The sequence below is a fragment of the Cannabis sativa genome, chromosome 2 (genome assembly GCF_029168945.1).
Source record: "Cannabis sativa cultivar Pink pepper isolate KNU-18-1 chromosome 2, ASM2916894v1, whole genome shotgun sequence".
Taxonomy (NCBI): Eukaryota; Viridiplantae; Streptophyta; class Magnoliopsida; order Rosales; family Cannabaceae; genus Cannabis; species Cannabis sativa.
The window spans coordinates 85,682,814-85,692,937 of record NC_083602.1 but is presented as its reverse complement, the minus strand read 5'-3'; positions in this window follow the sequence as shown (position 1 = coordinate 85,692,937).

The window sequence follows — 10,124 nt, the reverse complement described above, 5'->3', positions numbered from 1 at the left end:
TATGAGTGGTTAGTCATGCCTTTTGGATTAACTAATGCACCTAGTACTTTCATGCGCTTAATGAATCATGTATTGCGTGCTTTCATTGGCAAATTTGTGGTTGTGTATTTTGATGATATTCTTATTTACAGTAAGAATTTGCATGACCATGTGTTGCATTTGCAATCTGTTTTGGAAATCCTTAGGAAACAAAGTTTATACGCTAACCTTAGCAAGTGTACATTCTGCACCGATAAGCTTGTATTCCTAGGTTTTGTTGTAAGCGCTACAGGTATTCAGGTGGATGAGGAAAAGATCAAAGCCATCCAAGAGTGGCCGACCCCTACATCGATAGGTAATGTTAGAAGTTTTCATGGACTTGCTAGCTTCTACAGGAGGTTTGTGCAAAATTTTAGCACAATTGCCGCTCCACTTACATAAGTAATAAAAAAAAAATGTGTCATTCAAATGGGGTGAAGCTCAAGAGGAGGCATTTCAGCTGCTGAAATACAAGCGTTGCATGCTCCTTTACTTGCTTTGCCTAACTTTTCTAACACTTTTGAAATTGAATGTGATGCTTCTGGGCTTGGTATTGGCGCTGTTCTTATGCAGGATGGGAGACCGCTTGCATACTTTAGTGAAAAGCTAAGTGGGGCTGCCCTCAATTACCCCACTTATGACAAAGAATTGTATGCACTAGTGCGTGCCTTAGAAACATGGCAGCACTATTTGTGGCCAAAGGAGTTTGTGATTCGCACGGATCATGAATCCTTGAAACATTTGAAAAGCCAACACAAACTCAACAAGAGACATGCACGATGGGTTGAGTTCATTGAGACCTTTCCTTATGTCATTCGGTATAAACAAGGTAAGGAGAATGTGGTTGCTGATGCCCTTTCTCGCAGGTATGCTCTAATCTCTACTCTTGATGCTAAATTGCTTGGGTTTGAACATATAAAAGAGTTGTATTCTGCTGACCATGATTTTGGGGAAATTTATGCTCTTTGTGAAAAGACTGCTGAAGGAAAGTTTTATAGGCATGAGGATTTTCTATTTAGGGAACATAGATTGTGTGTGCCTAATTGTTCTGTGAGAGATTTGCTTGTTAGAGAGTCCCACGGGGGAGGGTTGATGGGACATTTTGGAGTTGCTAAAACTCTAGCTATGTTGCAAGAGCATTTCTTTTGGCCCCATATGAAACGGGACGTTGAGCGAATTTGTGGTAGGTGTGTCACTTGTAGGCAAGCTAAATCAAGAGTGCAGCCAAATGGCCTTTACACACCCCTACCTATCCCTAGTTCACCATGGGTTGACATTTCTATGGATTTTGTGTTAGGTCTACCAAGAAGTAAGCGTGGGAGGGATTCAATCTTTGTGGTAGTAGACCGATTTTCTAAAATGGCTCATTTTATCCCTTGTCATAAAACTGATGATGCATCTAATGTTGCAGATTTGTTCTTTAGGGAAATTGTGAGATTACATGGTATGCCTAGAACAATTGTATCAGATAGGGATGCTAAGTTCCTAAGTTACTTTTGGAAAACATTGTGGGGAAAACTTGGGACAAAATTGTTATTTTCTACTACTTGTCACCCTCAAACAGATGGTCAAACAGAAGTAGTTAATAGGACCCTATCCACCTTGTTAAGGGCAATCATAAGTAAAAACATTAAGACTTGGGAAGATTGTTTGCCACATGTTGAGTTTGCCTATAATCGTGCAATGCATTCTGCTACTAAATTTTCACCATTTGAAATTGTGTATGGTTTTAATCCTCTAACTCCTTTGGATTTATCACCTTTACCTGTTTTTGAGCATTTGAATTTAGATGGCGAGAAGAAGGCAGAATTTGTGAAGAAATTCCATGAGAGGGCCCGACTCAACATAGAAAGGAGGACTGAACAATACCTTAAGCAGGCTAACAAGGGTCGTCACAAGCAGGTTTTTGAACCAGGTGATTGGGTATGGTTACACATGAGGAAAGAGAGATTTCCAACACAAAGGCGTTCTAAATTGCTGCCTCGCGGAGATGGTCCATTTCAAGTACTTGAACGGATCAATGACAATGCCTACAAACTCGATTTGCCAGGTGAATATAATGTTAGTGCTACAAGACCGAATCCATTCGATTTCTAAAAAGGATTACTAATCCTTAACTTTTCGAGGAATCCTTCATCAGTGGTTGTGAATGACTGATTTTTCTCAATCTTTTCGACCTTGGTTCCGTAGGAGCAAGTCAGAAAGATTGAGAAATAGAACCATTTAATGTTTCTGATTTAAGTTCATTTGATACAGGTGAAGATTTGAGGACAAATCCATCTAAAGAAGGGGGGAATGATGAGGACATCAAGGACCAAGTATCAAGTCCAATTCCAGTGGGTCCAGTGACTAGGGCACGAGCTAAGAGATTCAAGGAAGAGCTTAACAGCCTAGTACACAAAGTCTTAAATCAAGAAGAGACCGTGGTCAACACGGAAGGAGAACAAAGATTGGTCATACTCATCAAAGTGGACTGAATTTTGAAGCTTCATTTTATGTGTCACGTTTTTATCATATGGTCGTAGTTGTCACATTTATATGTGTCAAGTTTTTTTTGTGTGGGAGTTACAAGAGTGGAAGTTACAAGTTCTTTTGTGTGGGAGTTACAAGAGTGGAGTCAAAAGGTCTTCATTATGGAGCTTTCATTATGAAGACCAAGAGTCTTATTTAGTATGCTTTTATTGGAAAGACCAAAGGTCTTAGGTGTGTTAATGTTGAAGTCCAAAGGTCTTGTAGGTGCCATTTTCGTCCTATAAAAGGGACTACCTTTCCATTGTAAAAATCAGATTATCATATATGCAAATTGTGAGTTTTTATCTTCTAGAGTTCTTGAAGAAACTTGTGAACTTATCAAGGAGGTATCCTTGTGGCGTTCAACTTGACTTATCAAACGGATTTCCATCCCCGTTTGTGGCGTCTTCCTTATACCAAGGTTCGTGCTTTGCTAAGCATTGGGTCGAGGTTCCATTCCAACATCGTTTGTTCTTGGTGGCTGTTCCATATTTGGTGTCGGGTTTCATCACAAGTTGGTGTGGTTCGTATCAGGATGTAGTACCCGACCAAGACCCAAACTTGAACCTAGGACACAGATCATGACCCTGCACCAGAAATGGAACCAGACTGGGACCCAAGATCGGGACCTCGATCTCGACCGAGGGCTTGGACAAAACCTGTAGTCGGTGTTTGGATTTAAAACCCGGCCTTGGACCCGAACCCTGATAAGGACCCGTACCCTGACAAGGACCCGAACCCACACCCAAACCTGAACCGAAGCCCTAACCCAAAATAGGACCCAAACCCGTACCCTGTAACCCAAAATTGGAACCAAAACTGGAAGTTGGTCGGGACTGGAACTAGGGCTTGGACTTGGAATCATCACTGAAATTGTACCTAGATCCAAAACCGTAACCGGACCAGGACCCAGACTACAAATCTAAACTAGACCCGAATCGGGAGCCGGACCCGAATCCCAACCCAAACCTGGACTCGGGAACTTAACCCGAACTTGAACTCAGACCCAAACATGGAACCAGACTAAGGACACAGAACCAGGGTCGGGACCTAGAATCGCACCCCAGCCTCAATCCTGAACCAAAACTAAAAAATGGGACCTGGGACCAAAACCAGAACCACACCGAAACTCGTGACAGTGATCCAGATCTTGACTCAGGATTCGGGTAACAGTGCTTGGAACAGACCAGTAGGCGGTGTCTAGATCTGGGACTCAAACTAGGACCAAAACAAAACCCGAACCCAGACCTAGACCTGGGACCCAAAATTAGAACCTGAACAATAATCACCGAACCAGGACCCTAAATAAGAATCCCAAACACAGACTTGGACCTAGATAGGGATCCGGATACGAACTTGGGCATGGAACAAGACCCAGACTGGGATCGAAATGCTGGACCTAGATCTGGACCGAGATCCTGACCGAGAACCAAACTTGGACCCGCACTTGGGACCCAAACTTGGACCTGGACTCGAACCTAGACCCAGATCGGGGTCCAAACCTGGACACAAACACGGACACAGACTCGGACCCGAACTCAAACACCCACAACTAGAATCAGACCCAAAGCTAGACCCGGACCCGGACCCAACTCAAACCCTAACAAGGATCAGAACCAAGGATTTAGACCAAGAACTGAATCCAGACTCAGATCTGGATTGGAAGTTGGGACTCGGACCCAACCTAGACCAAGACCAAGGAAGCGAACCCACCCCAGGAGCCTAATTTGGACTTAGACTGAAATCCGGTTCCGAACCCAAACTCAAACCATTACTCGAACTCCGACCCGAACTCAAACCCAAACTCGAACTCAAAATCGCAAATGGAACTAGAAACGAACTAGGACTAGGACCAGGACCAGGACCTAAACCCAAACCCAAACCTAGATCTTAACTTGAACCTAGGACCCAGCTCGTGACCCGGCACACAAAATGGAACCAGACTGAGACCCGGGATTGGGATCCGGATCTCGACCCAGGGCTTGGACAAAACCCAAAGTTGGTGTCTGGATTTGGGACCCAGCCCTGGACCCGAACCCACACCTAGTACTGAACCCAGTCCCAAACCCAAAAGTGGACCCGAACCCGTACCATGTGACCCAAATTTTGAACCAAAATCAGAAGATGACTGGGACTGCTTGCTGCCCACAACTTTGACCAAGAGTTTTCAAGAGAAAAACTCGCTAAGATGTTTGTTTTGCATGAGTATCCACTGAATATTGTTGAGCATGATGGATTTAGAAGCTTTGTCAACTATCTCCAGCCATTATTCAGACATGTATCTCGAACTACTATTAGGAGGGATATATTGAAGATATATGAGAATGAAAAGACCAAGACAATAAACTCAATGAATGACAATCGTAGTAGAGTTGCGATTACAACTGACTTGTGGACATCAAATAATCAAAAGAGAGGGTTTATGGTGGTGTCTGCACATTATATTGATGATTCTTGGATTTTGCGCAATCGAATTATCAGGTAATATGATAAATTGCTTAGAATTTTTTTTATTATGTCAATATTTGATATTGATATATGCTAATATTTTTTTTTGTGTACATTCAGGTTTATATATGTGCCCGCCCCTCATACTGCTAAACTTCTAGCAAAAGTGTTGATGGAGTGTTTGATTGAATGGTCTATTGAGCGTAAGTTGTCTACCCTTACCTTAGATAACTGTACTGTGAACATTGCCATGATGGATCAAATGAAAGAAAAATTGAGAAATGCTTCTTTACTAATGAAAGGGGAACTACTTCACATGAAATGCTCTGCTCATATCTTGAACTTGATTGTTCAACAAGGACTAGGGGCAATTCAAGTTGCCATAGGAAACTATACGTGAGAGTGTAGTTTTTGGATTGGCACTCCAAAAAGAGTTGAAAAGTTTGAAGAAGCTAAGAAAGGATTATCATGCTCTAGCAACAAAAGGTTAGTGCTTGATTGCAAGACTAGGTGGAATTCTACTTATTTGATGCTTACTAGTGCCATTATTTATAAAGATGTATTTAGTCGTCTAATACATACTGAGAAAAATTACAAAAAAGAACCTAGTGAGCGAGATTGGCTTTTGGCAAAAGTTATGTATGAAAAATTGAAGTTGTTTTACAATGTAACTGTGATGTTTTCTGGAACTAAATATCCTACTGCTAATCATTTCTTTTCTAAGATTTGTGAAATTTGGTTGTTGCTTAAGGAGTGTCTTAAATCTTTCTATGATGAGATTAGGATTATGGCATTATATATGATGGATAAATTTGAGCAGTATTGGACTTCCATTCATGGCATATTAGCCATAGCAACTGTTTTGGATCCAAGGTTCAAGATGAAATTGATTGAGTATTATTTTCCTAAAATTTATGTTGGTGAATATCAAAATGAAGTTAAGCGAATTAGAATGTTGTGCTATGATTAAGTGAAAGAATATAAATCGAATGATGGAAAAGAAAATCTTCTTGAACCTTTATTCAATGCTTCTGGAGTTGGTGGAGATAATGATGGATGTGTAGATGATTTAGTTGGTTTTGACTTGTATGTTAGTAGTACTTCAAATGTGGAAACTTACAAGTCTGAGTTAGACTTATACTTGGAGGAAGCAGTTTTGCCTAGGAGTGGAGAGTTTGATATTTTAGCTTGGTGAAAGACAAATGGTCTTAAATATCCAATATTACAACAAGTTTCTAGAGATGTTTTGGCTATCCCAGTGTCTACAGTTGCTTCTGAGTCTACTTTCAGTACTAGTGGAAGACATGTGACTCCTTGTCGTAATAGGCTTCATCCGAACATCTTGGAGGCTTTAGTATGTACACAAGATTGGCTATGGGATGAGAAATTAGGTATGTTTATTCTAACCTACTCTTATTATTTAATTTTCTTTTATATTAAAAAAATATATTAATGCCAATATTGTTTATTTCATAGATGCATCACAAAATGAGACTTCATATAGTACATTTTTTGATGATGTGGAAGATGATGAAACGGTAAGTTAGCATTTATTTATTTGTTTGTTTACTATTTTTTCTTTAAAATATCTATTTACTTATAATTGATGACATTTTTATTTTAGGGCCCAAGTTTTGTGGATTACGATGCTTGAAGAATAAAAACTCCTGAATGGTGGTGGTGACTACTACTAGATTTCAAAGTTGAAGATGAAGACATTATTACAATTTTATTAAGTTGTGTGTGTTTGTTTGGTTCTCAAGTTTATGTTTATGTTTTAAGCTTATGTTTATGGATTTTAAGTTTTACAGTGAAGGATTTTTAATTTTAGAATTTATCTAATTGACTATCAATTATGGAATAAATTTAGTTTTATGTTATTGTTGTTTTTAATTTAATATTTGCAAATATTAATTTTGTATTTTTACCTTTTTTTTCAATAAACGGGTCCCCGTTATGGTGTCCATCACCGACGGGGATTCCCCACCCCGTTCCCCGATGGGGAATATCCGGGGACGGGGAAAAATATAATAGGCGGGTACGGGGGCGGGGAATGCATTCCCCGCATTGCCCCGTCCCCATTTGCATCCCTACCTGTGACCCAAAATTGGAACCAAAATTGGAAGTTGACCGGGACTGGAACTAGGACTTGGACTTGGAATCATAACTGAAATTTGACCTAGATCCAGAAATGTAACCGGACAAGAACCCGGACTCCAAATCCGACCTAGACCCGAATTGGGAGCCGGACCCGGATCCCAACCCAAACCTGGACTCAGGACCCGAACCCAAACCTGAACTCAGACCCAAACATGGAACCAGATAGGGACACAGAACGAGGGTCGGGACCTAGAACTGCACCCCAGTCTCGACCCCGAACCCAACTCAGAAATTGGACCTGGGACCTGAACCAGAACCAGACCGAGACCCGTGACATTGATCCAGATCTTGACTCGGGATTCGGGTAAAGGGGCCTAGAACAGACCAGTAGTCGGTGTCTAGATCTGGGACTATAACTAGGACCAGAACCCAGACGAAGAACCATACCTGAACTTAGACGTAGACTTGGGACCCAAAATTAGAACCTGAACAAGAATAGCCGAACCAGGACCCTAGAACAAGACTAGGACCGTGACCAGGACCCGGACACAAAACTACAACCGAACACTGACCTCGCCTCAGACCCAAACTGACACTGGAACTCGTGCCCAAACACGGTCGTGTGCCCAGACCGGAATTGAGACCGGGACCTGGACCTAAATCTGGGACCCGATCCCAAACACAGACTTGGACCTAGATCGGAATCCGGATACGAAACTGGACTCGGACTAAGACCCAGACTGGGATCGAAATGCTGGACCAAGATTTGGACCCAGATCCTGACCCAGACCCAAACTTGGACCCACACTAGCGACCCGAACTTGGACCTGGACCCGAACCTAGACCCAGATCGGGGTCCAGACCTGGACACAAACCCGGACACAGACTCGCACCCGAACTCAAACACCAACACCTAGAATCGGACCAAAAGCTAGACTCGGACCCGGACCCAACTCGAACCCAGACCAGGATCAGAACCAAGGACTTAGACCCAGAACTGAATCCAAACTCAGATCGGGATTGGAACTTGGGACTCGAACCCAACCTATACCGAGGCCTAGGACGAAACCCACACCCGGAGCCTGATTTGGACCTAGACTGAAATCAGGACCCGAACCCAAACTCAGACCAGGACTCGAACTTCGACCCGAACTCAAACCCAAATTCGAACTCAGAATCGCAAATGGAACTAGAATCGAACTAGCACTAGGACCAGGATAAGGACCTAAACCAAAAACCCGAACCCAAATCAAAACCCAGACAGAGATCTAAACTCGAACCGAGACTAGTACTCGAACCTAAACCTAGACCGGGACCAAAACCCCCATAATAACTGGGACCTAGACCCAGAATCAGGATAGGGACATGGGAAACAGAACTAGGACCAGGACCTAGTACCTAACCAAGACTCGAACTTGAACCAAGGACCTAACTCGTGACCCAGCACCAGAAATGGAACCAGACTGGGACCCGAGATAGGGATTTGGATCTGGACCAAGGGCTTGGACAAAACCCATAGTCGGTGTCTGGATTTGGGACCCAGCCCTGGACCCGAACCTTAACAAGGACCCGAACCTGAACCCAGTCCCAAACCCAAAAGTTGACCCGAACCCGTACCGTGTGACCCAAAATTGGAGCCAAAACCAGAAGTTGACCGAGACTAGAACTAGGACTTGGACTTGGAATCATAACTAAAATTGGACCCCGAACTCAAACACCCACACCTAGAATCAGACCAAAAGCTAGACCCGGACCCGGACCAAACTCGAACCCAGACCAGGATCAGAACCAAGGACTTAGACCCAAAACTGAATCAAGTCTCAGATCGGGATTGGAACTTGGGACTCGGACCCAACCTAGACGAGGACACAGGACGCGAACCCACACCCGGAGCCTGATCTTGACCTAGACTGAAATCAGGACCCGAACCCAAACTCAGGCCAGGACTCGAACTCCGACCCGAACTCAAACCCAAACTCAAACTCAGAATCGCAAATGGAACTAGACCTAAACTAGTACTAGGACCAGGACCAGGACCTAAACCCAAACCCGAACCAAGATCAAAACCCAGACAGAGACCTAAACCCAAACCGAGACTAAGACTCGAACGTGAACCTAGACGGGGACCCAAACCCACACAATATCCGGGACCTGGACCCAGAATTAGGATAGGGACTTGGGAAACATAACTAGGACCGGGACCTAGTACCCTACCCAGACCCGAACTTGAACGAGACTGGGACTCGAGATTGGGATCTGGATCTGGACCCAGGGCTTGGACAAAACTCGATGTCGGTGTCTGGATTTGGGACCCAGCACTGGACTCGTAGTCGGTGTCTGGATTTGGGAACCTTGACAAGGACCCGAACCCACACCCGGACCTGAACCCAGTCCCAAACCCAAAAGTGGACCCGAACACATACCCTGTGACTCAAAATTGGAACCAAAATCGAAAGTTGACGGGGAGTGGAACCCAATTTACCAAGTAAATTCCCTAACTTATTAATTCCTTATTGAATCCACACTTAGAACTTGGAATTGCACTACTAGTTATCCATTGTTATAATCCTAATTTGATAAATGACCCTCTAATAGATGATCTACATTGACTAGGCACTAAATTACCGTTACACCTTCAATGTATTTTATCCTTTAAATACTTAGCTCCGTATAAATTATATTTCAGCAAAGTGAAATGAGATCTCCACCATTTATCTCTGTTTAGCCGAGCTCAAAGGATATCATCGTTTCACTTCAAAATTCCTATAGAAGTTATAGACTCCCTATTTATCTTAGCGCTCCCACTCAATTATACTATCATGTTCCCAAAATGTACGTATCACCCTGACCCAAAAGTGCGTTTCAAATAATCTCAACACCTTGATATACAAATCAAGTGTAGTAGTAGTAAACTCCTCGTAATAGGATCTGAAAGGTTGAATTAAACACAACCTTTTCTCCACCATTACTCTTCCTTTAATCACAAAATCATTCATAATGTGAAATTCCTCTCTATATGTCTACTCTCTTGGGATACTGGATTCTAT